Source organism: Anabas testudineus, chromosome 3 (assembly GCF_900324465.2).
Source record: "Anabas testudineus chromosome 3, fAnaTes1.2, whole genome shotgun sequence".
NCBI lineage: Eukaryota > Metazoa > Chordata > Actinopteri > Anabantiformes > Anabantidae > Anabas > Anabas testudineus.
Genome location: NC_046612.1, coordinates 10,326,529 through 10,353,102, shown reverse-complemented (window position 1 = coordinate 10,353,102; position 26,574 = coordinate 10,326,529). Strand labels below are relative to the sequence as shown.

General features: G+C 39.3%; 1 protein-coding gene across 2 annotated transcripts in view; it reads left to right on the top strand.

Annotated features, from left to right (window-relative positions):
• ankrd11 (ankyrin repeat domain 11) overlaps nt 1-26,574 on the top strand; it is an 81,526-nt gene that overhangs the window by 11,400 nt on the left and 43,552 nt on the right. For both annotated transcript variants that reach the window (XM_026378405.1, XM_026378404.1), the window contains exon 2: nt 6,732-6,809. The gene's annotated coding sequence lies outside the window, so the exon portion shown is untranslated. The remainder of the gene's footprint in view (nt 1-6,731; nt 6,810-26,574) is intronic.

The window sequence follows — 26,574 nt, the reverse complement described above, 5'->3', positions numbered from 1 at the left end:
TAGCTGTGCATAAACAAGGTGCATTTGAATGTGTATGCTTTTCATAGTTTTGTGTGTATGTATATGTGTGTGTGTGTGTGTGTGTGTGTGTGTGTGTGTGTGTGTGTGTGTGAATATGTTGAGAAATAAGTGTGTGTGCTTTATTTAAAATATTAAAGAAACATGGACTAAACCTATTAAAAAGGTTGCTTTGTTAAGTCATTGGTCTTAAGAACTGTAGAGAAATCAGAATGGTTTACTTCACTGGTATATTACTGGTGTATTATTTTTCCATATCACCTGACAGGAGGGAAAAAAATCAGAGTAGCTAGAATGTGCCAAATCAAAGAGTGAGTCTATTTCAGGAGCATCAGCCTGTGTCTATGCTGTAAAATAGGGCGGCATATTCTCTTGCAGCGCAGCAAGTCCATCTGTCCCATCCCATGTCTTGTTGACACCAATGTGCAGGTTTTTATTGAAAATATTAGGAGATGTGTTTGAATGTACACCTTACAGCCATGTGTGTTGTGAATTTTTAAATGTATTTTCTTTAACATCAGGATTTATTCAGTTGTCAACATCAATTACATAATACGTCCAAAGCTATGCTCCTTGCTTGGCCCACTCTGCAGCGTCTTGTTTTGTCTGTGCAGCAGCTTTGGCCCTTCCTGCTATACTAACACTCCAAATTGTGCTTGTTTATATTCAATGTGTGTAATCCTATATGATAAGGTTTGAAAAAGAGTGAAATGGAAACTGTACCTCCAAATTAACAGTGGCCCAAAACATTGTTCATATCTGTAGTAGATTAGATTGAGCAAATGCATGCTACAGTGGTGTAAAGAAACATGTTTTAATTGGCTGGTTGGAAGGCATAGAATCAGTAGTGATTATGTTTATGATACAGTGATATTATGTATACTATGTGCTAAAATGGCATGCAAAATTATATTTAACACCTTATTTTGGACATGTTGCTTTACTGCAACACTGGAATAACAGTGGTAATAGCGGAGTATCTCAGCAGTTAAGCTCTACTGTTGTTATATTTTCTTTTATTAGAGTGGGAAAAATGCATTTTTAATTTTTGCATTAGCCTTTCAAAATATCAAACTATCTAACTTTTGTCTCTATATTTCTCTTGGATGTTATCAGTCATAATAAGTACGAAAAGAATGCTTTTCATTTAAAATTAATTTTTAATATCAATCAGTGTTGAGAAACTATGTGCAATGCCATAGAAATGTAACCTATTGAGATGAGAGAATATAAGTAAAATAGTAAGCAATACACTTATTGGCTTAGCTTTTGTGTAATTTTAACAATGCAGCAACATAAACAACATTACTATAAATGTTCCAACAAGTTCCTTGTTATTCGTTCGAGCTGCATCAGAACAAAAACACTCGCAGTGCCACAGTATGGACTGGGACGTCTGAATTCCATGAAAAGCAAAAAAGGGTTTGTCTTTGTTGCTTAGCCAATCTCGAGATACCTTCAATTGCAGTTTTAGGCTAAGCATTTGAAAATACTTTTTTTTTTATGTGATTTTTTTTTTTTCCCCAGTCCAGAGAGCTTGTTACCTTGACAACAGCAGAAGATTTGTACAAGTGGAACTGAGCGAGTGAGCCTGTGAGCTGCCTCGGCATGGCTGGTCTGAACAAACAAGCGCTGTCGCAAACTGTGTCACGAGCGCTGCTGCCGCTGCTGCTGCTGCCGCCTTCTCATTGCAGCTCTTTTCCTTCCCTTTGCTCTTTCCCTCACTACACTGCTTTCATGTAATATCAGGCCTTTATTTAGATGGTTAGTTGTTTGGCTAGTATCCACCCATCCCTGCCATCTGACAGACTCACCTTTTTATCTTTGTTATTTAGCCATTTTTTTTCGAACTTCCTGCTCCAGCGTTCACGTCTTTTTATCCTCTCCACTGCGTGTGCTATTTATTACTTCTTATTGCCATCTTCTACGCTGATGCATAGATAAACTGATTTGGATGGAACTGCCATGTGCTGCCTGTGTTGGTATCTTATGCTGGAGATGATGGAGGATCAGTGTGCTATGGTCCCTCCCTGCAGAAGCCAGGCTTTATAAATAATGTAGATGTTTTTGAAGAGGTGTGGGGTGCATCTCTTTTTCTCTCTCCTCCCTTTGGCCTATCTCTCCCATCTTCCCAACTGTCTTCCCACACCCTCCAGTGTTAGGTTTCCCCTCCAGTGTTTGCGCATAGATGAGCAGATGACTGAATCTAATTAGTCAAGATATTACAATAATCTCCGATACCTGATGCTTTAGCATACTGCAGGCCTAAACCAGGCTGTTATATTGAGCTGCTGTTCCTTCTGTATATTTATTGGGTGTAGTGCTTAAACTTAATATAGGAATAGGTTACTTTCATGGTATATGATATTTGAAATTATGAGGTTGTCACAATTAGAATTTCACAAAAACTAACAGGCATTGTCCCTGTTTAAATGTCATCAATCAGAAGTTATTTGCAACATGTCAGAAGCTGTAAGTGGGGATTGTCATTGGGAGTGTCATTGTAGACTCATTACTTTTGCCATGTAGCCTTATTAATAAACATGTGTTTTTGTACTTTTGTTTATTTTAGTATGTTTTAGGTGTCATTTCATTAGATTATTTACTGTGCTGAAAAGCTGCAGTGTCAGCATGTATAAATGTACATATCATGAAGGGCATGACATGAGTGTGGCTTATGACGTGCTTTATTTAATCAGACTGAGGTCAGTGCTGTTTGTTCTTGCAGGTTGCCTTACATCTGGCTCTGATCTGTTATCATAAACCCTTTATACTACAGGAACTTGTACACAGTGTCCTAGGTCCTGCTTTTGTCTGTATTGTCCAGTGCCTGCTTTGGAAGCAAGTGAGACTATCTAATATATGTGCATTGCCTGGGTCCTTCACTTGTGACTGTTTATACAGTAAGGCCAATTAATACTTTCGGCATCTGTGTGTCCGCAAATTCAGTCATGCAGGCCAAAACTATTTGTTTGCGTGAACAGTGCTAGTGCACCCACCGCTGGAGGCTTGTTTCATACATCAGATGTATGTAACGTTTATTCCAAAATCCCTAACAATGTTCTTGTGAAGTGGTAACTCTCCTGTTTATTTTAATCTTTTTTCCACTTTTTTATGTTGTTGAGTCAAATCTAAAAAACAAATGTTCTTTTTCTTGCGGTTTCTACTCTCCTGAGTTGCCATTGTGTTTTGTTGTGCGTGTGGAATGTGTCCGCGTGTGTATCCTCAATTGCAGTATGAAAAGAAGCGTGTACATGTCTGTAGTGCAAGTACAGATCTGTCTGAGGGCAAACAGAAAGCACGCATTGACCTTAATTAGAGAGGGAGGGACACACACTACAAGACAAGGGAAGGAGAAATCTCTGTTCAAGGCACTTTTGCTGCAGACTTATTATTTTACCTCCAGTTTTGTTAAAGGAACTAAAATACAGCTTAAGAACAGCAGCTGTGCTGTCGGTTCAGCTACTCGCTCACATTTAACATGAGTACACAGAGCGTCACTGATTACCTCCGAGTCCAAAATGCATCCAGTCCCTCACAGTTTGTGAAATACAGTGGAAAAGCAAAGAAGTGACAACCTTTCCCCTCAGGTTGAGGTTCAGGTTATAGGAAGCGCCAGATTATGGGCCATTTGGTTCCTGTAGTAGTGGAAAAAGGGGCTTCTGACAACAAACACAGGACTGACAGGAGAGGTGCTCTTTAGCACTGGGAGGTAGTGTGTGTTGTATGGTCCAGATTTGACATTTAAAAGCAACAATTATACCAGTTTGTGGAAATGGAAGCTGTTCTGTAATCAGATGCCAAATGACAGAGGAGCAGCACAAAAGATGCCTGTCTCCTGGCAGCCAGCATTAGAGCCCCTTTCTCCTACGTAATCTTACAGTACCCTGGGGAGTTCGGCTGCTTTTACCCACACAAAAGCCATGTGTCACCATTGGTCATGTACAATGAACCAGTCCCCCCTATTCTTAGTGGAATGTGGAAACTGCTAGCTTTTTTTGTGTCATAATTGCATATACTTATACATACTTACTTACTTACATACTCACTCCTTTCCTTAATATTTAATTTTTCCTTTCTCAGTTATCTCCTGTGTTCATAGGCCAGTACTATAACTATAAATGCTAGACAGGGGAGCACATGGGGAGCTGTGGTCAGTGCACCCATCTAATATTCAGTAATGGTATTAGGATTACATCAGCTATTGAAAGGGGAGAGAGAGAGTGACATATAAAACCTCAATACATTATGGACCATTTATTTTATGCTATCAACAAACGGTAATAAATTATAACACAAAATAAAGCACACTTGGCATAGTTAATGCAGTATTGGGATCATATCAAACATGAAAAAGTGGTGTCATATTTGACAGTGTTGATACAGCTTTTGCAAGCAGCAACTACTATCTATTAGCGGTAGGCTCTGCTTTGCTGTTACCAAATGCTTCAGTGACTCAAGCACAATGCCATTCTTTGAGAGCTCTAATTTAGAGATTTATCCTTATCTGTCAGTAAGGAGGCTACCTTGAATAGACACGTGCTAGCTTGCTGCCCTGTGGCTCACAACCAACTGCTCTGTTCTTTACCAATACACGATAACATGTTCAATGCCGTGATAAACATAGTCAGGCTCTCCAGAACACACTAAACATACTGTTTGATAACAAGGAAAGAGACTGTCCAGTGAACATGCATATGAATTTGATATGCAGACACGTTGTCATGGTGATGCAGAATTAGAAATGTGCTGCAATTATGCATGATAATACCAAATGTTTGACACATACACAGTGTAGAGGCAGGCTCAAGTTTACATTAAATGGAACCCAGCGTCAATGGTGGCACCGTTCCATCGGCTCCACTGGTAGACTTGTTCGCAAATTGTACAGTGAATATAGATCAAATTCATTAATAAATGTGTGTTTTGTTGTTTCTGACTTTCTTATGAATATGTTGAATTGTACAAGACACGCTCTCATCAGATGTAGCTTAGTCAAAGCTGATTAACTTGGAAGGAACCATTACTAAAAAGCCTATCGATGCCTACAGTGTGCAACCACTCCAGCCATAAAAAATGCAAATCAGACAATACTGTCTGATTTGCCCTACAATGAACATTGTTGGACACAACAGTACAGAAGCAAACAATGATGTGGTAATTTTGCAGAAACTTTGTTTCATAACCAGGATGCTTGACGGTGATCTCTTCTCACATTCTTGGGCAAAGTAGGGGTTGACTGATGTTAGAAAATAACTGCTGATGTTTGAGCTTGTTAGAAAGCACACGTGTATAGCTTTTAAACGACCACACGCAAAGGCAGAGTACAAAGTCTGTATTCACTAGAAGCAGGAGATCATTTTAAGTATAAGGGTGGACACTCATGAATAAAAGGCATTCATAGTGTTGTTGTTAGTACATATAAACAGTGACAAAAATATTATGTCAAACCCAAAACATGCTTACGTGAGAAATTTTAAATCATGCCTCTCTCACAGCTGGACAATCGCTTAACTTGACTTTAAATGGTGGATCTTTCTTCTCTTCAAGTGATTTCTGCATCTTGGACATCAATAATGTTTAGTTTAGTATTTTTTGTTCTTGAGAGCAGTTTGTTCTCTCTCTCTTGAGCTCTGTCTTGCTCCAAAGTCCCCTTTTTCTGCTCAATTAAAACTCTCATTGTTCATCAGCTTCAGTAGGTGGTCAGAGGATTTGTCTGGGTGCTGTATCCAAAACTTGGGAGGGTAATGCTTCCTGGTTGGATTATTACAATCCGTCAGTCCTGTACTTCCCGCTGGGAAAGCCCTGCAGGTTCCACTTCAGAACAAACACAAATACACATCCACATCAAAACATCATCCTCCTTACCATCCCAGTGAGGTCTGGCCTTAATCCTGTCCTGGGTACCCACCTGCCACCCTGCCTGTACTATCAGCCTTTGTACTATATCCTGTAAAACCCTCTTCACAGGCTCTGGTTTATATTATCCAAAAGCAGAGATATGAATAAGCAAGTACAAATAATAAATAAGCATGTACACATTGATATAAATATAGAATGTGGGATAAAACCTTCCAGTAAATACAGGAATGCCACCTGTTTGGTCGAGGACTGGGCCTCTGTTTAATACTATCCCATTGCCTGCCTCCTAAATCCAGACAAATCCTTGTCCTCATAGTTGGGAGGAGACTGGGGGAAAGGGCCACCAGCCTGGCAGGTTAGGAACATTAGCAGGGCTGGGGTGCTGTGTAGTGTGGTCTTGTTCTCCATTTATATATGGAACTTATGAAAGTTTTCCAAATGTACTGAGAATTGGCTGTGGAAGCATACATTTTACAGTTGATTAGCTTATAAGTATTTTACTGTTATAAATGTAGTTTAGAATATTTCAAATGGTGAGTCAATCAATGAGTGGGAAAGGGCTCAGTACATTTTGGACATAAGAAATTACAGGTTTGTGCTACGTCATAGACTCCACACAGGAGCACGAAGAACTGCATACCAAACCAGATTATTTTGTATAAAAATTTTTTTAAAAAGATGAATGTACAATGTTCTTTCAAATGCTTTTGTCATCTTGTCAGAAAAATGTGGGGGAACCAATATTGTCCCTCTGAATCCACCCTGGTACCCATCCACTGTAAAGAAAGTGCAACTTTATGTGCTGTCCTAATAATTAATAATTGATGTTGTTTTTATCTTTGTTATTTCAGGATTCTGTGGACTCTGCAGCAGCAGGTGTTTTTCTAGTTGGATTTTAGCCCACTGACATTCTCCCAGCCATGGAATCGGTAGGTTGACGAATAACCTCTTTTAATAAGCATAACTGTCAGGCTGACACTGGGTGCTTTAAGGTCGTTGTTGTGGAAACATTGTTAGTAAAGCACTTGGTTTTTAAAAAACATGTTTTGGTTGTATGTTCTTTATCGGTTATTGGTGGCATCGTAATACACTCTAAGTGCTACATTATGGTATCTGAGTGTGTATGGGCACTGTTCTAAAAGGGAGTTTATATTATTTGACACGTGTTGGTTCCACATATTTGTACTTTCTTAAGCTTGGTGGATGACATCATGGAACATCAGTACTTATGTTTGTGCTAATTTAAAAACATCTCTACAACCCTTTATTGTCAGTCATGCAGGAGACACAGGAGTTGCTTGTACCAACAGGCAAGCTGAAAAGAGCAGCAGCACTGAGCTCTATCCACTGGAATGCGTGTATTAAGAACAGGGCTTAGTGCATGCCTAACCTCTGCTTTCCTGTCCCTTTGTCAAAGGCAGTGTGTCTGCATGTCTGTGTGTGTGCTTGTGTCTGTGCATTTGCGTGTGTGTGTGTGTGTGTGTGTGTGTGTGTGTGTGTGTGTGTGTGTGTGTGTGTGTGTGTGTGTGTGTGTGTGTGTGTGTGAGACACACTGAAAAGTAGGTCATCTAGTGCAGAACTAGCATGTGTCCAACAAAAGCCTTCAATTACCCTCTATGTCTCACGCACACATGCATTGTACACGCACAAATACAACATGTTGTTGACTAATGTGACTGTAGCTCATGGATTAATCGTGAATGCACAGGCACTTTTATTGTACATCTTTATGTTACAAAAAATAGTTTCTGGATATTATACAGTTTACAATCTACAGCTTAAAGTGTATAATTGTTCAGATTTTTGTCCGGAAACACGCTGCACTGTGGCAGAGGATAAAATGACATTGGTAATGGTGAAATAAAATGTATTGATGAGATGGAAATGAAAGTTGCAAGGTTGCAATTATGGATTGCATTCACTACAGTCATTTCAGTTATAAAGGGGTTAAACAAATCATTTTCCTACACTTGGTATTATGATGGCAAATCACATTGAGAGAGAGATTTTTTTGAGAGACCTTAAACAGCTGCAACGCCAGCTCATTTCCCTTCTACACAAATTAATCTTTTCCTTCTGTCTGTGACTTTGTTACTCCCCTCTCATGTGTCTGTGTGCCTGTGGCTATGCAACAGCAAGAGCTGCTACTGTTTACCTCGTCGAGCTGCCTATATCTTCTTACTGTCAGTGGAAACCAAGGAAACGATCACAAAGCTTATTACGTTGTCAGGAGTGGAATACATGCTGTGTTTGTGTGGGCTTATGGGAGCTGGACACATACACACAAACCCTCTGCCACTTTTCCCTCCCTGTCCTCATGTGATGCCAGTCACATGGTTTCCAGTTAAGCAGTTCAATACCTCACAATCAGACTTGTATTTTTAACTGCTTTAAATTGTCTACTTGCAATCCAAGGTTTGCAGAACTGACTGAAGTGAAGTGACTGGTAATCATTTGTCTTTGTTTACTGTGTCTGTGATTCTTTTTCACTATTTAACTGTCTTTGCGCCACTTCCTCTTGAAGCCTGTGCCACATCGGTCTGCCTGCTACATGGTTGTTTTGACAATGCACTGCTCTGGTTTTAAAGCATGCATACAGGCCCACAATGACATACGAATGTAGTAAACATTTGTGGTGACTAGTAGCTATTTCAAATACAGTATATATTTTCATAAGCTGTATTGTAGAGATCCATGACACATTGAATCTGAAACTGTTCTAGCAGTCTAATTTCTAGCATAAAAAATTAAACAACTCTGTTGATAGGATTATTAGCTTAGCAATTATGTGTGTGGACCTACGAAGGACCCAGGCCTTGTGTGAACTATGCCCACATTTTATTTACCTGCTAATATGAGAAGCCAAAGTGTTGATTGTGTGTCTTTTTCTGTGAAAGCGGTGCCTTCTCTATGCTGTAGATAGCTGTCAGCAGATGAGCTCTTTGTGTTTGATTTGGTATAGATGAAAGGGAAAAAATTGCTAATCACACCTTCCCCACTGGTCCCCTCAAAGTTCTTCGTCTGTCTCCTCCTCTTCCTCTAAAGCAGGGCTTGTTTCTTAGTGGGGATTAGTGTGTGCGGCTGCTCTGAACAGGGAAGTCACATTACATAACTCGCCCCCGCTAGAGTAGCTCGGCCTGGCCCGGCTGGAGAAACGACTATAGAAGCTTTGTTTTCCCAACCTTCCCTTCTTCCTCCCCTCTGCTGCTGCACCTCCTCCCCCCTCAGGCAGGCTGCATACTGATGTTATATAGAGGGAGTCTGTTTGCAGGGAACAGGCAAGTTACTGTGGCACAGAGTGCGTAGAACACACTAATAGCAACCTGAATGACAGGGAGCTCACATCTTAGGCAGAGGAATTTGAGGTCTGCCATAGGTCGTACAGTTCCAAGGGGATGGGGAGCAAGGGAATGCAGAAGTGTGCTTTACTTCTTGTCCACTGGTTCCACTTCAGCAAGCCCAGCGGTTACACAGGAGGTTAGAGTTTGTTTGAGGAGCATTATAGATCTGTGTCAGATTCCTGAAGGTTGACAGGTTGAGGTGGTTTGCAAGTGTTCCTTGATTCTGTGTTTTTTGAGCCATTGTCCTTCCTCACTTTTTCTCTAGCTGGCGGCCTGCCACTGTTAGTATGGTGGCAGTGGGAGACCACTGTACTGCGTGTATTAGAGGTTCAGACCAGTAGGCACTCTGAGTATGTAGAAGCAACTCCTATGAATGAGAGTAAAAAGGATAAATAACTATGTACAGCATTTTGCAGCACTGAGTCGGTTAGTCTTTATTACTGAATTTTTCCGTGTGGAGCTCAAGAATTTTGCTGCTGAGGGATAAGGAAAGTTTCCACTCACCACATTCAGTGAATGTGTCTAATACTTGTATATGCTGCATCTATTGTTCAGATCCTTATTTGTCAGGTTTTTTAATAGCATGCCTATATTCATGCTGTAGCATATTCAAGAAGTCTAGCTTTTGACACTTGGCATTCCTGTCACAAATACACACAGTGCTACAGCAGTAATTTATACTGCACACAGAAATGAGTATAATTCTGTGTGGTTTTGGTTTTTTATATTTGTGCCGAGAAAGGTAACATGCAAAAGATCTAAGGCCATGTATGACTGCAAAAACTACTTTGAAATGAAATGTCCATACAAATACAGATAAAAATAGCAGTGTCTCTGCACATCCATGCGCAGAGGATGTTGGTTTGCTCTCATCAAGATTTTTTTCCTGTTCTTGCTGGGAGGTCATGGTTGCATCCCAGGCTCTGTTTTCCACAAGCTTAAATACATGTTAATACACGCACTCACAAACAGCATCTGTACCTGATGGTTAGACTGATTTAGACTCGGTGCTGCTTTATAATGTTGGTGGTCTATGAATTGCCAAGTATTCTACTATCTACTTATTCCATCATCGACTGGAACCATGTATTTTAAAAAGTAAATGGTTTCATGTCACAGTCGCCCTTTTGAGTCATATCCGCTCCCTTCTTTTCTTGTAACTCTAATTAATTTTAAACATCACTTCTGTGTGTACTGCAGCTGTTTTTGCAAGGGTGGTTCAGACAAAATGAATAAGAATATTGTTGTGGAACTGTAGCTTTTGGTTTCTTGTATAAAGATTGTGTACTTTGGTTGATATCAATTGTTTGATTGATCAATAGATATTAACCTCAATGTGTCTTGTGCTGCCAGTAGCCGAATAACGTCAAAGAGCCATCAACTACAGGTCAGGTGCTACTGGTGAGGAAGGAGCATATGCTGCAGGATTTCGTACAAGTGCTTGCAGGATTTGGAAAATCCCATGTTACGGAATGACTGCTAAATGTAACTGTGCGATCAGTGTCTTTGTTCGTCTTTTCTCTCCATGCCCTTTCCAAACGCATAATGAAACATGTATATTAATTATTAAAAACTGAAAATGAACTAATTAAGATTAAGTACAATTAGAAAAAATAATTTAAAAGTTACATTAGGTAACTTGCCGTTGATGTGCTCCCATGACATCGTGGAAAGAGGTGCTGTTGGAATCCATGCTCATTGAACACCACTGACAGCACTGTATAGATATTTGCTTCTATATGTTTTTGAGGTAGGCTCATCCTTCTAACCAATCAGAATTTAGATTTCTGCTTGATTAAGTTTTGCAACTTCTTAATTATTGTAATTTGATAATGAATATATATATGATTCATTATCTATATGATATATGAAGGGCTGTGCAGAGCCTAACAGATAACAGAGGAGCATAGTGAAGCCACTAGATTAAGGGCTGGTCAGATCAAGGTGGACTGATTCCAGGGATAGTTGGCATGCACTTACTTACATTGCATATTTTCTTTTATGGCTTATTAAAAAATCCTTTGTGATCCTTTGTGGCACAATGATGGATGACGAGAATATCAATATCAATTTTTATTATTATTTAATATTTCTCATTTCACATAAGGAATCAATGTTGTCATGACTTGTTATATTGTTATGATATTGTGCTGAAGTGTGATATTCTCAAACCCTGCATATAATATTGTGTATTGTAATATGTTACCGAGGAACTCACTACTTGTTGTAGTGCGTTTCTTCATTTGCTCTTTATAGAAGAGCAACATCCAAATGCCTCCAATGCAGAAACTGAGACAGTCGAGAACTGTGCGTCTCTTGTTTGCATTTGTATGCTATCTTGGCTTCATCTCTGCATTTGGAGAAGGGATTGAGCGTGCTTTCAGGGTGTCAGCCATGAGCCAAGTTCCCATCAAAGAGTAGCTGCTACACCAAAGACTGTGTTTAGATGTGATGGCTAATTTTAGAGATGCTAGGCCGTTGTCCAAGGTGGGGGAGGATAAGGATTATATGTACAGTATATGCACGCACGCATACACACACACACACACACACAAAATACAAATCTTATTAAAGTTTTACTGCTTGCTGTAGGTCACAAAAAATCTTACAGGCAAGGACACATGAGACCTTGGACAAAGAAAGAAATGAAAAGCCTGAATTTTCTCCAAAATAAGTTGAGACTGACAAATGTAATTTTAATCTATTCCAGCATGCACATATTTTTGAGACAATCACTGCAGTCACATGCTTTTATAGTTTAATTAGACTTCTACTCTCAACTGGTAGTTTTGCTAAGCCTACTTCAGCAAAATGCTACTAGTTTTATGGGTACCTTGTCCAAAATGTGACTTTCCATAGATTTTCTTTTGGGATTCATAGCAGGCCACCTCAGAATGGCGTTATGTTTTTTTTTTTCTCCTTTTTGCTTTTAGATGTGTTTTGGTTTATTATGTTCTTTTAGTAGCCATAGCCTGCAACTAAGACAGAGCTGACATTTGGGAGGTATGTTTTGCTCCAGAATGCCCTGATAATCTTTTGATTTTGTTGTGCTATACACAGATTCAAAGCAACATTTGCCTCATGCAGCAAAACAAACCCATAGCATTACTGAGCCTCTCCTGTACAGTGAAAGTGATATTCTTTTCTTTGAAAGTTAAATTTTCTTCTATGAATAACTCTAATTTGTTTAATCTGTTTAAAGAACATTCGCCCGCAAGCATTGTTGCTTTGTTACATGTTTTGTTGTCCCCTGGACCATAGACTTCTTGATATTAGCACCTGGCCAGAGGACCACAGAGATTATTTTAAAGTATTTACTTCATCATGCATCCCATTTCTCATATTCTCAGACAGCTCAGCATTTATTTTCCTATTGTCCGTGTTCAGCTTGGTGCACACAATAATACCAAACAGCAAAATATGTATGTTTCTTCATTTTAAACTGACAGTGTGTAAGAGCTTACCCTGGATTAGCACCAAGCTTGAATTGCTAAACTTAGCCATATGTTTGACTATGTTATGTTTGTATGAGAAACTCTGCTCTAATCTTTTGCTGTATGAGAGTGCAATTCTAGTCAACAGGCCTCTTTTTCTAGGAAGGCAGTCAAAACTAGGCAGTGGGCTATTAAAGGTTGATGAGAGCAGAGAGCAGCTAAGATCCCTGCTCTGCAGCTGCTGGCCATAATGGTAGGGATAATGGACTCTGATTCTGATTTGTTTATCTCAGAAAGGCATCTGGTTTCAGGAAATTTGGGCCTGAATGGGTGTGGAGATGCAAGTCCAAATTCCATCAATACCATCCATAAAAAACATAGTTACACACTCATTCACAATGCACAATGCATTAAACGTGTATACAGGCCTTGTGGAACAGCTATCTCTGTCTGGCTCCACTGTCCTGTTCCTCTTACAGCCACGGAGCAGTGACCTTGGTTTCAAGTAGCTGTACTCTGTTAGAAAGCCAACACCTCTCCTGGGATGGGCTGACCTTGTTGTCTGACACACTGTAAGTCTGTACGCACATTTCTGTCTTTCTTTTATTCACACACACCTCAACCTCAGTGCCATAAACAAGTCCTTCTGTGTTAACTTTAGTGTTGCAAATCTGGTAAGGTATAATACACAGGAGCAGGCATCTTTGTTCTTACAAAAACAAAGGCAGAATAACTGAGGCTTCAGCAGGTTTGGGCTTCTCCCTAACCAGGTGTTCATTCATCAGACAACCTTTCTCAGTGACTGAGAACTGTTTTATGAAGGTGTATGCTGCCTTATGTACCAGTGTCCCTTCCCTTAATGCTCTTTCCTTTGATTCCCTGCAGCTGTGCATCTGTACACTGTGTATGGGTGGGTCCAGGCATGTATATCTATTTTGTCAAGGACTCATAACTGAAATAATGTTCATATGTAGAAACTTTCTTCACTCCATCAACCTTTTTCTCTTATTGCTCTCACTTTTGTTGAACACTTCTGTTGTTACCCCAGTAGTGTAGTTAATGCACTGTGGTGTAGTTGCAGGAATTAGAAGTGTATGTATCCAATGTTTAGATTAACTCTAAATGTGATTTTAATCTCAGAAAGAATCCTCCCTGTTTTTATAACTGTTATGTAAACACTGCAAACGCAAAGTTGTTTATGTAAGGTCATTATCAGAATAAGCTTGTCTGCAGCTACGATGCTTAATTTTCCAGTTTGCCAATGCTATCTTACTTTAAACACTTCACTTTTTCGTTTTTACAACTCTGGCATTAAATATGCTTATGTAATGGCTCACATTTCACTCACATCGTACACATGTAAACACACTAAAACGTCACAAAAGCTTTGTTTTATTCATCTGTTTTATATACCTAGCTAAATTGATTGTATGTTTGGCGCTGAGCATTGCAAAAAAAAGCGGAATGTATCCTGTGTAGACACATGGAGTACTGAAGCTGCAGCTCTGCTAATGTCCTGCTTAAGCTACACCTTCTGTGTAAATGTTGTGAAAATTGCCCATCCTCTCAGTATACATCAACCTCCATAAAAGCTCCCATTGTACTCTTGAACCATCAGAAGGATGAAAGATGTTGTTGGGAATATCAGAAATGTCCCTTTAGCCTCTAGGCTTAAGTGGCTGGGCCTGTGTAATTGTTTGACTGACAGTGGAGCCTGCACTAGCACAGAGACACAATGTAAATAAACTGGCCCTGGTAACTATAGCCTACCCACCAAGGCCAGAAAGTATTGAAAAACAACCTACACTATTTCACATCTAAAATTAACATTTATGGTTTGCTGAGAGTTCTTAACATACATGCTACATCTAACTAATGTTAGATTGCTCGTCAATATGTACTTTGACTGTGTCATGTTTGTTTACTACCTCATTTAGTAAGGCACTTGGCACAAATGTTACATTTAAACAAAGCCTTGTACTTATTGATGACTGAACATGTCTATATACAACATCTGTATAATGGTGCAAAAAAATCCCTGCTTTTAAGTCTACCACACACAATTCAGGAGATTAGCAGCTATTAATGCACAAATGTCAGCTCTGGTTGTTGAACATAGATTTCCTGCTAAAGGCCACCTAGAAAACCTTTCTATCTTTAAATAAAATAGAACTTTAAACTATAGGCAATACGTAATGAACAATAGGCCTGTCAGTATAGTGATTTTTTTTAATACATGTCCAGTTGTGTCTGCATTTTGCTTTGCGTCAGGCTGCATGCTCTGTAAAAGCTGGGATAGGGCCAGTAGCCAGCCAGGAGGACAGACGAGAAAACAGATGGAGCTGTTTTGACTTAACCCTTCCCACGCCATTTCGTTCTCCTGGCCCTCTTCTTCCAACCTGCATGCCAACTGTGTGTGTGTGAGTGTGTGTGTGTGTGTGGGTGTGGTTTGGGGGTTGGAGGGTGGAAGGTATTTGCATTGCATTGAAACACACAAGGGGCTTTTTTTTTGTGAGTATCTTATTTTATCTACCAGTGAAAATATCAACTTTAATATGGAAATAGGGGGTGATAATATTCTATTCTTATTCTGAATACTTGAACAAATGTGTTTAGTTAGCTTTGGAAAATTGTATCTGGTCCACTAGGTTTGTTTACAACAGTGTTGAGTTATCACGAGTTTACATCACCAGTCTCCTTCTTTGCCAGTGCTGCTTGTACAGAGTACAAAGAGACTAAACAGAAAATGCGAATGGACGGTTCAATGAGGAATTTGTTGGGAGTGGACCTTAACTGGGTTTTTTTCCTCACTTTGGAACCAGATTAAAAAAGTGGCTATCGGAGACCTATCTGGGAAGCCTAGTTGAAGGAATAAAGTCATAAAGTAGAGAGATCATAACAGACTTTGCCTTTACATGCCTTTCCTCACAGACCCTATAAAAGCTAAACTGTGCTGGTTCACAACTCCTGTCTTCTTGTAAGAATGGCTCTGGTCCAATACTGTCTGTCCTCAGCTCTTGTCACCTCTGGTGCGCTGCCTGCGCTCTCAGCCAAACCATTACTTTGCATGTTTGTCCCGAGAATGTCTTGCCTTTTCTGGAATAGAGAGTCACCACACCCTGTGAGATTCACTGGCTATCTGCAGATTGTTTTAGCCACTCAGACTCCCCAATTTCTTACTATTGTGTTCTTTCAGTCACCCTTTAGTCACAGACAGACTCGCCTCTCTGTATACCGTAGACTTCACATCTTTCTTGATGCTGTTGTTTTTTGCAGTATTGCTCATGCACTCAGAGTTGGTTTTATTGTGATCATGCTGCTAATACCAACTAATATCTGTTTACAAGCATGCATACTAAAGGATTTTCATGTGATGTTACCATAACCTTCAATGGCTGCAGTCAACTGACTTGCCCAAAGAAGGAGATACTTTTTTTATCCAGAAATTTGTAATAATGAAACAAAACTACACAATATGTAAAACATCTGGTGCAGAAATGTTTGCTCTCGGTTTAATAGTAAATTCGTGGTTTCTGAGTAAGGTTTCTAGAAGATACCATCCTTGCACTTCATGCTAACCAGTGGGCTGTAAATAGTAAACCCAGAGAGTTGTTAATGTTAACTGTTGATGAGCTGGGAAACTCGCTGTAAAAGAGATGCATGCTGTGTTTTATAGAGATTCTCACGTGATATCCAAAAATTGTTTTTTTCCTTATGCTATTGTTGGCTGGAACGGTTGATAAGTGTTTGTCTTTTTATATCCTTGAGGCGTCTGAGCATTGCAAAAAATATGGCATATTCCTATTTCTCTGTAACATAACTGCTATCAACTTCTCTTTGTAAGATAGAACAGCTTTGGGCCAGGGAAATGATGTCATCCATTGCTATATGGTAACAGTAGCTTTAAAAACGCTTTCCATTCCCCCTAAAGCCCTCTATTACCACCACCACAACAAATACCCACCCACCACACTCTGCTACTCTCCTTTGCTGTCTGCATCAGATATGAGAGCTGAGGTATTTGTGCCCCTCTCCAGCTTTCTGGGCTTCACTGCCTCAGTTTTATTGTTCTCAGAGATGTACACAGTTATACCCAAAGTCAAACAGGAGAACCACGGTTAGCGAACGGTGAGGTGGAGCACAAAGGGGCTTTTTTTAATGTGAAGAGTGGGAGTTTGGGTGGCTTCCACTACCTTCGTTTTCATGAAACTGACCTTTAATTTGAAAAACATTTTCAGGATGTTTGGAAGTCAGCTTATTAGTCAGTTTTGAGTTTTGTGTAGCCTAAAACTTAATGCATGTTTCTTTGTTGAATCTTGTGTTATTTTGGTGTCCTGCAAACAATTTCTGAAACTTAGTGTATTATGTGAGGATTGCATCTAATAGATGTTGTACTGAAATCAGAAAAGAGTAAAGATATCAGAGGACATGGTATGTACAACCACTGAAATCGGTTGGTGTGTCTTTGTGTTACTGCATCCCTGGGGAGATGCACGTCAAGCTGTGGCATAGGGTCCTTGTACATTTTTATAATAAAGTATAAACTAATCTCAAATCAATCCAACTGTTGCCATTATAATTTGGTTTTACTTAAGTAAACTATTTTTGAATGATGTCACCTATAGCCCATTGACAAGCTTGATCTTACAGTAATGCAAGGTTGCATTATTCTGTAGGTTGTTTGTAGCCTTAATGTTGCAAAGCTAGCAAGTGTTTTCCAATCTGTTTTATCGGGGTTTTTTTTTTTTTTTTTTTTGATGCTCAGGACAGTCAGATGAAAGTGTGTCTGCTTTTAGAGTTTTGTGAGTCCAGTCGAACCTGTAGAAGTTTATACTGGTGTGGTGTCACATGTTTTGCTGCTGCAGAGGGGAAAAAAATAATGGGAAGTGAAAGAGTTCATAACCTCCCCAGAGGTCTTTACTGCAGAAGTGAACCAGAAAGAAAATCTGTTAAACAGCCAGGAATTCTAGCTGTCACAGATGATGTACATTTGGAAACAAGTCAGATTTTCTCTGAAAACACTGTACTGTACTCAGAATTGTATGAGACACAGTACCTTTTCAAACTTAAAAGTAAACCTGAAACTTGTGTCCGACCATTACAATTCAATACAATAACCTACAGTCTGGACAGTTACTGAGAAGTAATGTCTTCTTCTCACGCTGAGAAGAAGACATTACTTTTTAATATAAACTCTACACACAAACTATTTATGTCCTTTCATACTCACCTGTATCAGCCAGTCGCATTTTTAGTCTACTGTCAGAGTTACAGTAACTAGCTGAGAGTATATTAACTATCTGAGTAAACTGCATGCCAAGTCAGTCACTTACTGTGAGCCAACATCTTGCCCAGCTGAGTTGTCCAGAACCTGATTTGTAAGCTCACTTTGCTGGTGGTGGTGTTGTTTTGTGCATCTGGACACATTTATATCTACAGTACACAGACACCATATGTCAGGACATGAAATGAGATGGATGACATTTATTTCTATGTAAATAAATCTGGATGTTAACACATTGGGCAATATTCAGGTCAACAAAAATGATTGAAGACATCTTCACATAATCATACAATACATTGATAATGTCATTATTGTAACAGGCCTAGTCACATCATTGTAGTTATGCTTGCATAAGAAAGCAACGGTCTCCCCACAGATCACATCCAAGGCCAGTAGATGACCTTTCAGTAGCCTTAGACTTAGGAATTAGGGGTGTGCATGTGTGTAGTGTTGCAGGATTGTGAAATACATCAGTTTGATTTCACTGTAGTTATGCCTGCCAGATTCCCACAGCATCTGTGTTGGACATTATTTCAAGCTCTGACACCACCTCTCCTGTTTGACTTGGCTATAAAAATGACGCTTTATGTAACTGTTTGGTGTGAATTCATGTACCAGTAGTTCTAAATACCTAAAGTCATATTAGTTTCTAGGGTTCTGCATACAATAGACCAGTCTGCTTATTTCTCTCACCAATCGAGAGTTTATAGGAGACGGGCTACACATGCAATGTTAAGGCCATGCTATGGAATATACATTTTTCTTTGAGTTTGAACATAAGCCTTGCTTAAAAATGTTTAATCTTTTGGCTACATTTTCATCGTAGTGTCTTTTTCTTTTCCAGAATCTCCCATGCTTCATTATTCAACATCACTCCAGTTGTGTAGCATTACATTTAGAAGTGTTTTGGGGGAAACCAACTCACATTGTGTATCGATTGTAGTCATTGGCTTATTCCTCTGATCTGAATGTATTGCAGTTCAGAGGATCTCAGATTATTGACAATAAGCCTGGGTCTTAATCTGTCCTGTCCTGCGACTAATTAACTGCCAATTTCTATTTCACATCTATATCCACTGTCTTATTCCTTTGTCTTCACTTTACGTCTAACATCCATCTCCACCTTCACAGTTAATGTCTATTAAAACAAATAGTTTATTGGCTCGTTACCGACAATTGTGTATTACCACCAAGTGCCAACTTTAGCACAGCTTCAGTGTTTCACCTCTAAATGTTTCACTTATTGCTGTCTTTTTCTGCTGTTGTGCATCTGATTCTCACCATGAGTCTAGGACTTTGCAATACAACCAAAATATTATGTCCAGATAAGAATACATATTCCGATATATCACATTATCTCAAAATTCAATAAATAAATAGAAATGGAAAGAACTTTTTATTTATTACAGTTAGAGAAGAGTAATTCCTGTTCTTTTACACTGGGATATTTTGATAAAAGTATTGCAGAAGTCAGAGAAATGAATGCCTTTTCGAATTTAGCTTGCTTAGTGTGGACATTACTTTAACTGGCAGTCCTAGACATCAGCCCATTATGATGATGATATGATGTTCTATTAGACTGTGTCAGCTAGATTTAGAGCTGTTCTCTGTCTGCCTGTCTCTCTTACCCTGTGCATGTTTTTTTCCAGCTCTGCCCTTAAACTAGACCCAAACCATCCATTTCACCAACCAAACATTTGTGTTTTGTCCAACAGACCATCTTGTCATTGATGACGGTACTTGTTTAGACTGGTGTGATGGCAACTTAGTGCCATTTATTATCCAACTACTTATGACATAGTTAGATTTTGGGGAGTTTTACTTAGTTTTATCTTCATAACCAACGACATGTATTAATACACTTGAAAAATGTATTAAGTAATCCTATACAATTAAAACAATACATTTCTACAGTTTAGTGTTATATGTTTTTGTTTGTTTGTTGTTGTTGTTTTTTTCACAGCCAGAAGGGAGAGTGACTCACTCTCATCCACCCTCACATTCAGAGGGTGTGTGTGCTTGTGAGTGGCTTGCTTTTGTGGCAGTCATGTGTTCCAATAATACATCAGAGGTGTGGTGACTATTTTCTGTCCTGCATCTTTATCTGCTCCTCCTGGCCACACTAAACTCCACTGTGCAGTGGGTTTTAGTGTATCTTCTGCTTTATCAGTCAGCAGCAATCTTCTGAACACACTGCAAAATCACCATCATTTCAAAATAATCATAATTTCAGAATAATAGAAGAAAATAGCTTTATTTTCATTGGGAACGAGATAAAATTAAACGTGTCAAGCTTCACCTTACTGTAATAGACATCTATACAATTACAGTAAATAATAAAAACCAACAAGACACTGAGTGTAGCGTCTAGTCTGTCAGTTCTATTCTATATTAAACCCAATTTTGATCCAGCATGTGTCCAGCTGTAATTAAATCCAGTCATTCAAGCAGTGAAGTTGTTGTACCATCTTTGGTACAAAATAGTCTTTTCTGTAATGCTTTTGCAGAGCGCTTTGCAGCAATTGCTTTGCTCTAGTGTGCACTCATGACACTTAAACAACATAATATTACAACTCACTGTTTTCTTTTTTATATATAAATGATTACAAAACATTATATCGAAAGACAAAGAGCTGCATATACATTACTTCTCATACTTGAGCACAGTTTACCACATAGTGTTTTTATTTTCTTTTTATTTAATTTCTTCAGGTACCATCTCTCTAATGAACAAGAAAGCTGTGTCTGTGAATTCAATCTTAAGTTATTTTGGATTGTTTGTGTCCATGTGTTTGTATTATTGTAAGGAATGGAACTATAAACTTCAGTCCAGATTTTGCTCTCATGTTTCAGTTTGTGTCAGTGTGTTGGCACTAAAAAACGAATAAGAAACGACCAGCACTGTAAAATTTATAACATGCAGTTTTTGTTTATACTTTTATCTCTGGTGCTGATTCGAATCTGTGGTGAGTTTGAAGTAGTAATTTTTGGTGTTGAGGTATGGCTTTTCATCTCTGATTTGTTGTTCAAACTTGTTTCAACTAGTTGAAGCTGAGGTAATTATTTGGGATTTTATTTCCATTTCTTGTAAATCATTTCACAATGCAAGTAATTTTTCACTTAATTTGCCACACTTATAATTTGCCAGGTAGCCAGGCTTAAACCAGTTAATAGTGCTGCAGTTGTTATAAGCCTGGACAAAACCTGCAACATTTCATCTGAATGTCCTGAGCATCTGCCATATGCTCCAGTGAAATGAACACCCTGTGTTTACTAGTACTTCCCCTTGTCTGAAATGAACTTTCTTTTTAATGCATACAAAGTTCGCACACACTGACATGTTTTCCTAGTTTCACCATTGTGGTTAATTTGTGGTTAAGTGTGTTGCATATACATTCAAGTCTGTCTGTAGAGTTAAACTCAGAACCTGATAATGTGCACTTCTTGTGTCCTGTAAAATGCTTTATTTTTAAATGTTTGGCTAATTATAAAAGCAACAAAAGAAAAATATTCTCATATTTGACCAAATTATCACAGCAGGGTTGTTCTCGATCCATTGCAGGTATTCCAGTTTTTCATATTTACCTTAGTATGACCTTCAATTCCAAATTATAATCCATGAAATTCTGCTTTGATATGAAAATTAATTGTTGGAGTGTGGGTTGCATAAAACCTACTGTTATTATGTGAAAACAGAATTCAAAACATGTTGCTATGGATGTTTCTAAAAGTGTCATTCTGATGTGGTTGAATACCAGAATAGGAGCATCAATTATCCTGCTCATTCCTGTTGCATACTTTAAAAAGCAGGGCAAGGAATTTGTGCTTTCAGATAAATAAACAAATGGCTTGACAAACAAAGAAAGCATAGGAAATAGATGGATCTGTGTGTTCTTAGTGTCCTAGGTCTTTCTGCCATATACTTCAGGAGCCTGTTTGAGCTGTCCCTGCCCCCCAGCCTGAGTTTTACAGACCTGTGTTGAGCTTATAGCACGGTGGAATGACAGTTTTTGGCATCAGCAACATGGTTGCCTTCCCACAATCATGAATTTAAGTGGCAAAGCTGCTAGTCAGTTACTTCAGTATTGTGTATTTCCTCCCACACAGTTGAGTTCATTGAGTTCAGCCAAGGTGTACGTATCAGACAGTTACTCCATCTCATTGTTTTTCTTTTAGACCAGTTAAGCTCCAGTTTCATCACTGAGCAGCACTTTTTTTTCCCTGCAGAAATATTGGTGACCTCATGCTCATTTCACCTGTGCCCCAGTTGGCATTATATCCTTCAACTTTCTAGTGGTGTGGCTCATGTAGCCAACTGGGGTGAGCTGCAAAGAATTGAGGTCTTGCATAGCAGTGGAAAATAAGTATAGCACCTGTCACGGAGGCCTGAGGGGGACAGTGAGGACAGCACTATATAATATATATACTATATATGTATTTCATCCTCTGAATCAGTATAATCTTTAACACCATTACTTAGCCAGCAGAATTAAACTAAAGTTTCTGTAAACATAACCTAAGATCTACTCAGTTTCACTTTAGTTTTGTCTTCAGCAAACTGAAAAGCATGCTCTATTGGGTTGAGATCAACCAACTGACTTGGCCATTAAAGAATATTCGATTTCTTTGCGTTCAAAAAGTATTAAGTTGCTTTTGCAGTATGTTAAGGCTCAGTGTACATCTGCACTGTGAAGCAGCATTCTACCAGTTTTGTGGTTTGTGGCTGTTGTATAGCCTTAGCCACCCCGTCACCAGGTGTGTCCTTGAGCAAAACACTCCACACTAGCTCTGTACTGTATATGGCTGCCCACTGCTCCCCCTAGATTGATAGGTTAAATGCAGAAGACAAATTTCATTTTAATGTATGTGACATATGACAAATAAAGGATGCTTCTTCTTCTCATTATTCTTGTACAACTCAAATTTCGTTTTATCAGTCCAAAGAATCTGATAGCAGAACATGGTAGGCTTTTTAAGTGTTTTCTGTCTTCCTGTTCTTGAATGTGTTCTTGTTGTAAACCCTCTGTATTTATATTCATGAAGATATCACTTGATTGCAGATTTTAGCAATGATATGCCTACCTTCTCCAGAGTATTCTTGACTTCTAATTGGGTTGTAAGAGGGTGTTTCTTTACTAATAAAAGGATTCTGTGATCATCCACTTTAGTTGTCTCCAGTCAAACAGCTGCCAATTGCTAACTCAATACCTGATATCAACTCCAGACCTTTTATCAGCTTCATTTGTGTAGAGGTAACAAGGGAATGGACTGCACTGGTCAATCAACTTCTTGTCAGTCAATTGTCTAAATACTTGGTGTTATTCCTAAATGGCAAATGCCATATTTTTGTGAAACTTCCTAAAATAAAGCTATGCTTTATCTTTACAGTTTTATTTCAAATCCATTGGGGTTATGTATAAATACAAAATCATAAAAACTGTTCAGATGCTTTCCGACCTAACTGTAAGTAGCACATAAGATTCGAGGAAGAATTTGAACATGCACAGCATATATTCAAGACCAGAGACTTGCTTCTTTTTGACTGTAAGAAGACAATCAGACAATCACACCCATTGGTAGAATTTAGTTCCCAGGAGCTTATCTGCATTTAAATATTAAAATTGCACTGGAGCACTTCCTTGCTGCTGGGAAAATTTGGTGGTTAGCAGCTGCCTTGTGTTCAGCGACTTTCATAGGTTCAGTAGGGTAGGGGTGTGTGTGTGCGGATGGGGGAACTGGGTGTGGTGTGTCCTAATGGAGCTCGATCTGTACGTGATCAGGAATGAGATGAGGCAGATCTGCCCTCACCTGTCCTGTAGAGAGGGCTAATATATATACACATACACACACAATGTGTCAAGGCAAGCCTGCCCTAAATGCTGGCGGGATAATCTGATGAATCTCCCTAGCAGCATGTGTGCCCACCTGTTAGAAAGCCCCTAGCTCCCACTTCAATCACTACCACATTACTGTGGGGGTAATGGTGTATGCGTAGATGAGTGTGCAAGTGTGGCTCTAGGAATGTAAAGCTAGTTATCTGTTGAAAGCTGTCTGGTTACAGCAATGTGGGTACAGGAGTATATGGGCTGGATAGTGTAGTGTTAAGATCGCCGCCTTCCATGTGGGAGACTGGGGTCCGTATCTGTGGCCTGCCTCCAGTAGAAGGAGAAGGACCTTATGCTTACCCTGCATTTGCATTGTTCCTCATTTGTAAGTTGCTTTGGATAAAAGCGTCTGCCAAATGACTGAATGTGGGGGTAAAGGGACACTGTGCTGATTGAACCTCATAGATTTTGAGCCAGCTGTTTCTAGTTTAAATCCAGATCTATGTTGGGATAAGGTTAAAGAGGCTGAGTTAAGGCCACAGAGTTCCAGTGTTCCCAAAACCAAAGAATTTTCCAGTGCTTTGCTACAGTGTTGTATAAAACAGTAGCTAGACTAGCCAAACTGCTGAGTTGAGCTATGCCCCACTTGCTACTCTGGAACTGTTGCTACTCATTCAGCCACTGTCTGTACTCCACAATACTAACCACCACATTTGTCAATTGGCATGGTTTTAAACACCAGTAGCACTTGTATATATATTGGAATACCAACAGCTTTGCCAAAAAGGGGAAACTGCCTAGGAGTTGTATCTTTGTTTATTATTTTAAAAAGTTGACAAATGCCAAAATGTCTTCCAAATCTATAGCTTACTGAGAGACTGGCTGACATAAGCTAAGATCATACATCCTAGTAGGTAGTTGGTCCAAGTGAGCAGAACCAATTGTGATCCTGGTGATTAGGGATGTCACAGTATCAGAAATTTGGAAGTCCATTTGAGTACCTGTGAAGTTCTGCCATACTTGATACCACAGTAACTCTCACCTTGAACCTGTACAAGTTGGGGTTTCTGTTTTTCAAAAGCTTAGAGTTAGCTAAGTTTGAGGTATTCCTCCATTTGTTCCAGAAACCCTGAGACAGCATTTTTATGCCAACTTTTGGTAACACATATATAGTATATATACTATACACGATAAGTCCCTGCAGTCTGGTGGACCTATTGCTTAAGCTTCACCTTCCCACATGTTTTTGTTAGCAATAAACTTCCATTAGCATTTAACATCACACTACACTTGTAAGGTTATTTGCTGAGCTTGTCAGTGCCAGAGAAATCACATTCTAGGACAACTACTAAAGTGCTTTCAGTACCTTTTAATGCCGAAGTAAACAAGTATTACAAAGTATACAAAGTATAAACATTTTCAGACTTTTTGTACTGACGTATCAGTTCTCATCCCATTCCTACTAGTGAGTATGACTCTTGTCTACCCTCTCCACCTGCCAGGCTTCTGCAGTCTCTATGAAGTAGAGAAAGTCTGTAGAAACAGAGCTGCTCACTCATCCAAAACACAATAAACTTTGTAACTGCATCATACTTTCACTCAGGATACAGCAGTGTCACACCTTGTTTTTTTCTGTGCAGATCCAGCAACAGGAAGCGGGGTTAATAGATAGACAGTTATGTGGATAACAGAAAAGCACTAAGTGGAAAAATTAAGAAGTGTCAAAGATATTGAATGAGGTGGTGAATGTGGAAGAGCAATTGAGAACAAGCAATGTGCATTTCTGTCTATGCGGTTAGTAAAGCTGTTAGCTTGGTGTCTCTAGGCAGAAGTAACCAGCACACTCGTTGGTCTCCTGCACTTCCCCTCTACCACCCCTCTACCACTCAGTGGCTTTCACACTCTGCAGAAACGTGAGCTTGAATAAATTGTCACACGCTCACAGATTATCTTCCCAGGATGTTATTTTGTGCAGGGAGGATGTTTGAAATGCCAGTCACAGACACACTGCACCCTCCCCCATACTCTCTCCCACACACACAAATGCAGTCTTTTATAATGTACCATTGAGCAGTGGTGGAAGAGTGCAGTGTAGTATTGCAGAGCACTACAGGGCTTATTTTTTGTGTTTTTTGAAGTGTGTGTGAGCGTGCCGGCACACATTGTGACACTGTGGCGTAACGAGGCAACACGTGAGCTGTTCTCACAGGGAGACTTTATGGAGAGGCTGATTTACAGCACAGCTATTCACACCATCCTGCTTGTTCCTCCAAACCCTCCCCTCTGTCTTTCTCAATGACCATCTTCCTCTTTATCTTCTTTCAGTCCCTTTCTAGTCCTTTTTTTTTTTTTTTAGCTCTGTCCCTGTCCCCTCATTCCCCCATCATTAAAAAAACAAAGGCATCAAACCTTCCTAGCTAACTGGGGAGATGAACCTTCTAAGGCAGGGATTGAGCTTAGCCAAGGCATTGACAGAGTAGTGAGACCCAGCATGGGTGTGAGCTGCTAAATATAGAGCGCCTCTTTGGAGCAGTGATGTTACAAACTAGAGAAAAGGAGAGGCAAACGGGGGAAAAATGAGAACTGCAAGGCTAAGAGGCACCAGTCGCTAGTTATAGCCTGGCTCTCTCATTATTTCTCCTAAAGCCATGCATAAGGACTTGAGCGTTGAATACTACTGAAGCAACAGAAAATTTAGCAGTGTGCCATTTTAGGTTATTATGCAATTGTGTAAAACCAGTGATTGAGAATGTTTCTATTATCATTGATGATATATGGGGAAAAATGATGAGTGATTATTTCCCATGTAC